Source organism: Elephantulus edwardii, unplaced genomic scaffold, assembly GCF_000299155.1.
Source record: "Elephantulus edwardii isolate Elephantulus edwardi_28Jun2011 unplaced genomic scaffold, EleEdw1.0 scaffold00179, whole genome shotgun sequence".
Classification (NCBI taxonomy): Eukaryota; Metazoa; Chordata; class Mammalia; order Macroscelidea; family Macroscelididae; genus Elephantulus; species Elephantulus edwardii.
Genome location: NW_006399929.1, coordinates 5,690,595 through 5,697,351, shown reverse-complemented (window position 1 = coordinate 5,697,351; position 6,757 = coordinate 5,690,595).

Here is a 6,757-nt window from a genome sequence, read left to right as displayed (position 1 = left end):
GGTTTGGTTTTTTTTTTTTTTTTTCCTTAGTTTTTTAAATTATTTTTTTAAAATCTAAACTAAGCTATCTAGGATCTCTTTCCGTTCTAAAATGATATGATTTTAAGTAAAAAAAAAACACAAACAGTTTTCAAAAATGAATTCTATGATGACAAAATGTAAAAGCAGAACATGGAGATCTCAGGCCTAAGTGGCTAGTTTTAAATTTTTTAAGAAAATTTGATTCTTCAAGTTTTTCACTTGTGCTAACAAGTGAACTACAAGTTAAGCATGTGTGTGAATCTCAATTTGTACACATTCAGAATGTAATGTATATATTAAACATACTTTGGCTATTAAGGGTTAAAGTCCAAATTAACTGGTATTTCTCTAAGCATATTGCTGATTTGCTGGAAGTGAATAATATTTTTTTCCTAAATATATATGTTTGGATAATGAGAAGAAAAGAGAGAAGAATGAATACATTCTTCAGTGGTTTTAGTTAATGAAGGATATAGAATGGGACATAGGACAACAAAAGAACACACAGATAAGTCTTTGAATAAATCTAATGAGAAGACTCCTTAGAAGCAAAAATGATGAGACTTTGACTCACTTACTTTTAATCCATCATCAAGAAAGAGCAATTTCTAAAGAAGGAAATCATGTTTGATAAAACATAAGGTCAATGGGTGCAACCTTCAATGAAATGGGTTGACACAATAGTCACAATCATGAACTTAAGCATAGCAACAATCATAAAGACTATGCAAGACCAAGCAACACTTTGCTTTGTGATAGTCACCGTGAGTTGAAGTCAACTCAATGGCAACTAACAACAAAAATATGAAGAGTGTTTAGACTGCTACTTACTCCAATCTGTTCATCCCTGGTTTTTTTGGAAGAAATGCAATCATGGTGCTTCTTAGAGGAAAAGGTGGTGAGGCTTTGTCTCACATACTCTGGGAATGTTGTCAAGCGGGGCCAGTCTTTGGAAGGTACATATACAGTTAGAAAGGTAGAGGGTCAGAGAAGGAAAGGGAGACTTTCATTGAAAATTATTGATACAAGGAATGTAACAGTTGGCCTAAGAAGAGCAGAAATTGTGAAGATGATGCAAGATTGTATAAGATTTTCATCTATTTTTTTTATGTGAAATGACTGTTAGTCAGAATTGTGTGACAGCATCTAGGTGGATTTGAACAGCTTGTCTTTGAGCTGACATCACAGCTCCTCTCCCACTAAGCCATTAGAACTCTTCACTAGACATAAGACATTCTAGGATAAATTCTGTGTTTCCCAGCCTCTTTTGCAATCACATCTGTCCATGTGACCTAGTTAAAAATAGTAGACTCTCAGGGGGAGTGTGGTATGCAACTTTGAGCACGTCTCTTTAAAGGTAGGTCTCTTTTCCTTTGCTCATTCTCTTTCTGCTGCCTAGAATGATGTTGCATGAACTAAAGCAGTAACAATCATTTTGAACCTTGATGGAAGGGACAGAAGGCCTGGTCTGCTGCTTCATGTCATTTCTTTCTGGATTATTGTTCAATCACACATGGCCATCAAATTACCATATTTTGTTTTTTCCTTTAAGTGTTATGATTTACTGGTATTATCTTGCTTGCTTTTTTGCTTACTTTTAAAATATGTTATCACTAAAATTTTCTCAGAAACTGACATCTTAAAAGTTGTTTTGCCAACATCTAGACAGGAGTGGCCTCATGGTAAGGTGCTGTGTGGCCAAGATGTGTAATCTCTTCCTGTGTGATTTATTGCCTATGAAATTAGAGGCCAAAGCGGGTCAGCTCTGAGTTGGTTTCAACTCAACAGCTCATAACAATGCACATGACAACAACAACAGCCTCTAGACAGGGCTTGACGTACAGTAGGCATCGGACAGTGGTTGGTTTAAAGAGCAGCAACTAGCTGTAAGGGGTCAGAAGCTCAGTAGATCATTAGTTGTTGTTCATGCTGAGTAAGAACTGACCCATAGCTGACCCTTCAGGATGTTTTTAGAGGCAGCAAATTGTGCAGGAGAAAATTGTCCATCCTTCTCCCATGGAGAAGCTTGTGGATTTGAACCCGGTGTTTTTGAGATTGCAGTGCAGCTTCTTACCACCATTAGGCCACCAGAGCTCCCTAGATTATTAGTAGTTACTGACAAAAAGATGCTTTGTGATACATAGTCAACTCAATGGGTGACAAGGACGAACCCTAGCTGGGAGTGAAAATACGGGGTTGCTGGTACATGAACAGAGGAAGATGGGGCAGGTGAAATAGCACGTGGTAAGGCCAAGAAATCAAGAGATGAGTCAGCGGCCAGGAACATCTCCAGAGTAATACAGAGCACTGCCATTAGGCTTGAGATGAAGGAGTGGCTGATTTAGGCCATAGTCTTCACAATTGCATGCTAAGCATCAGAGAGCTGGACACTGACCAGGGATAATAGAAAGAGAATTAATGCCTTTGAGCTGTAGAACTGGAGAAGAGTGTTGAATATACCCTCGACTGCTAGGAGGAGAAACAGGTTTGTCCTGGAGAGGGTGAAGCTGGGCTGCTCTTTGGAAGCAAGGATCCTGAAGCTTTGTCTGACATATTTGGGGATGTTGCAAGGAGTAAGCAGTCCTTGGAGAGGGACATCATGATTGGGAGGGTGGAGGGACAGCACAGGAGAGGAAGACAATGAGATGAATCAATTCAGTGATTGGGGTAATGGGAGTAGGTGTGTTAGAGACAGTGAGACTGGCACAGGATAGAGCAGAGTTTAGGGCTCTGGTACATAGGGTCATTATGAGTTGCAAGCAACTCAATGGCACATAATATCATCATCATCAACAACAATGCCATGAATTGGTGTGGTGAAGCAGTGACAAAAATCAGTAGTGATTTATTTGCTTAAGCACACTAAAAATATTTCTTAGAAGGCACTTGCTCATTCGCTTGCACGCTCTCTCTCTCTTTCTCTCTCTCTCTCTCTCACACACACACACACACACACACACACACACACGGAGAGAGAGAAAGAGAGAGATTGATCTGGATAAAGACAGGGATATTGCATTTAATGGACTTTTTCATGTCAGTTTGGGGAACAGCTATCCAGTGGACCTTGCTTTTCTGAGATCATGTGTGCCCACAAGCTGTGTTAGTGACCTTTGGATTGTAACCTTTATAATCTATGATTTCAAAGATAAAGTCAATTTTGCTTTTCATTGTCTATACCTTGTTGAGTTCTGGATCATTAAAATGCCATCCTTCACTTAGGCTTTCTCCTCTTTCCCCATGCATTTCCGTGCTCCTTCCTCACAAGTTTTAGAGGTGGGTCAGAGGTTCATTACAATTGCCTGCTTTATTTGGCTCCTGTTTCTCCAATTCATTAATCACAGGACTCAGCCTTTTCTCTTGCTGTGCCCTTTGCCTTTGTGTTATCTGATTCTCATGGTTTTCGAAGATAATTTACAGGTAATATATGTTTTGTCTGGTTTGGCTTTGGGAGTGTGAAGTGACCCACAGGGCAGTGGTGTGCATACAATGTGTGTGGGAGGAAAGCACAGACAAAACACTCTTTGAGGAATTAGAAAGCATAATAAATTATATTGTACTTCACCTGACTTTCTCTCATTCCCACTCCAATATCACCTTGTGAAGAGTAGGGGAGGAGAGAGGAGGAGAATGCTATCAGCATTTACAATAGTATTATTTAGTTCATAAGGCGTAAGAACTGCTGCCAACATAGAAATCAGGAACAGAGACATAAAAGGCAGCCCTAGCCACAATGCATTGAAGAACACTTGGAATTTTGGAATAAATTTGCTGACAAAAGAACTAGGGAAAGAATCTGTCATCATTGGCTAGAAATATCTATTGAGTGATAGCTAGCTGTAAAAACATGTATAAATTTGGGGAAAGTATTGCTTTGAAGGAGGATTTGTTTATTTCTTGACTATTATCAGCACATAGGATTTTACAAATTCCTCTTCCTAAAGTATAGGAGAAAACAATTGCTCCTCAAAACCCTTCGAAATGTGGAACATTGATTTTCTTGATGCCTCTGTGTGTTTGGGATTCTCCACCTTCAATAAATCTGTCTGGAACCAGGCCATATCACTCTTGGATTTTCTCTGTGTTTCTGTGGGCTTTTTGGTTTGTTTTTTATTTTAAAAAAGCTCCCTAAGCTTGCTGATTTCTTGGTGAAAGAAAAAGTGGTGCAAGAAATTTCTTTCAAATATTGAAAGAAAAATAAAACTAATATGACTGTGGAATCCAAATTGCTCTTGGCATTACAAAGATTCATGAAATTAGGGACTACAACAAGGAGCATTGAGAAAGCTCTGGAGGGATAGGCTATAACGCATTGTGCTGCTTCTGATGGTTTGAATCCACCAGTATCTATGAGAGAGAAATATGAGCAGTCACTTTCCATGCAATTTACAGCCCTAGAAAACTGAGAGGTTTACCTATGAGTCAGCTCCTACCAAAGCAATGAGTTTGAATTTAAGAAGGCTCACTGGAGATCATCTAATGCGATCCAACCCAACCCAACCCAACCCAACCCAACCCAGTCCAGTCCAGTCCAATCCAACCCAACCCAACACAACCCAACCCAGTCCAGTCCAGTCCAGTCCAATCCAATCCAATCCAATCCAATCCAATCCAATCCAACCCTACCCAACCCAACCCAACCCATTCCACTCCACTCCACTTGTTTTTCCAAAAAAAAGAATCCAGAGAGGCTAAATGATTTAACTTCACATAGTGGAACAATAGGCAGTAAGTGAGTGTAAGTCCTGTCCTCTCTCTCTCTAGTGAATAGATGGTCCTTGGGTGGTATAAGTGGTTTTCCATCCTATTGACTTAGTGGTTCAAGTCTGCCCAGCAGTCCCAGGATGAAAGTGGCACCATGGAACCATGGAAGAAGGGCTGGTTATCTGCTTCTCTAATGAGCACAACCTAGAGCGTGCTGCAGGCAGTTCACGTGGGGTTGCCATGAGTTAGAATCAGCTGGGCAGTAATTTGTTTTCTTCTCTTTTGTAGTGATGCTACTTTAGCTTTGAACTGTGTTTTATTCAAAGTCACTTGAATAGATACTCTGACTAATCTTTTCATTGCTATTTCCCACTAAATATTTGATAGGGACTGTCCTAAAAGAAAGCAACTAGTGGGTATAGTGGGTAAAGAGAATTCATTCTCTCTCTCTCTGTCTCTCTCTGTCTCTCTCTCTCTACCACCCCCCCCCCCCGCTCCCATCTATATCTACATGAAATCCTGGATCTACAAGAAAAATCACAGGGAAGTTAGCAGTCAAAGCATATCTGCCTGAGAATCTCTGAATATTTATAAGAACTTTATTTTGGAGTCATAAACGTTGTTCCCCCCCAAACACATTTAGAATTTCTAAAAATACAGCTACCTTTTGTTGCCTGATAACCAGTTCTCCATAACTTCCAGAGATCACTCTCTTTAAATGCATGACCTTTCTAATAGGACTAAATGTTGTTCATTTTGTTTTCTTTACCTTATGTTTCTATGCATCTTTTTTCTTAACAAATCTGGTGTATAGAAGGTGTTCCTTTGCAAGCTGCTCAGCATGAAGTCGTCATGATTACTGAGATTCTGTTGTAGAATACATAGGAATGTGGAAGGGAATAATAGGAGAGAATACAGTTTTTTCAAAATGATACGTGAATGAGACTTTTATTCATTCATTCAGTGAATGCTGCCAAGATGGCCTTGCGCCAAAACTGACGTTTTCTTCAGTGAAAACGTCAGTTGTGGCTCTTCTTTCATCAAGCTTATAGCCTTGTATAGATGACAGACATTGAATAACTCAAGTAAAAATCGTGTGATGAGAAGAGAAGTGCTGAGTGCCAAAGAAGTATGATTATGTATGTTATTTAGCCACGAGGAAACTGAGACTCAGTAAGACTAGAAACAGTTCAAGCCAGCAAGTGGTAGAAAAAAGATTTAAATCCGGCTATGTCTGAATTAAAAATGTTCTTTTCCTGGCCAGCATTTCTGTTTTACTTTGTTCAAAGCTTTGTCCTAGATCCTGACCATGTAAAGGATATATGCTGAATGCGGCATACTTTATTGAATGAAATATACACTCAAATACATATATATTTTGTATATATAAAGTTGTTAAGGGTTGTTTAGTCACTTCTGACTCATAGCGACCCTATGTACAACAGTTCTGAGCCCTGCTCTATCCTGACCCAATCTTATCATCTCCGACACATACACCCCTCCATCACTCCAGTAATGTCCCTCTCCAAGGACTGGTTCCTTCTTGTAACATGCCCAAAATATGTGAGACAGAGCTTCAGAATCCTCGCCTCCAAGGAGCAGCCTGGTTTCACCCTCTCTAGGTTGAGCCTGCTTGTTCTCCTAGCTATGGTATATTCAGTACTCTTCTCAAGCACCACAACTCAAAGGCATCAATTATTCTTCTATTATACTCAGTCATTGTCCAACTTTCTGATGCATAGCAAGTAATTGCAAAGACCATGGCCTGGATTAAGTGCACCTTAGTTCTTCACACTGAGATATGTGTGTGTGTAGGTAGGTATGTATTTATAAATGTATGCATGTATATGTATATATATGTTGTTGTTGTTGATTGCCATTGAGTTGAGCATGACTCATACCAACCCTATGAACAAAAGAACTGAAGCCTTTTGATAGCTATCATTTCTCAAAGTTCATAGAGTTTCTAGAGGCATTTTGTTTAGGAAGTGGATGCCGCTCCTGCTTCCAAATAATATTATAATTAATATAA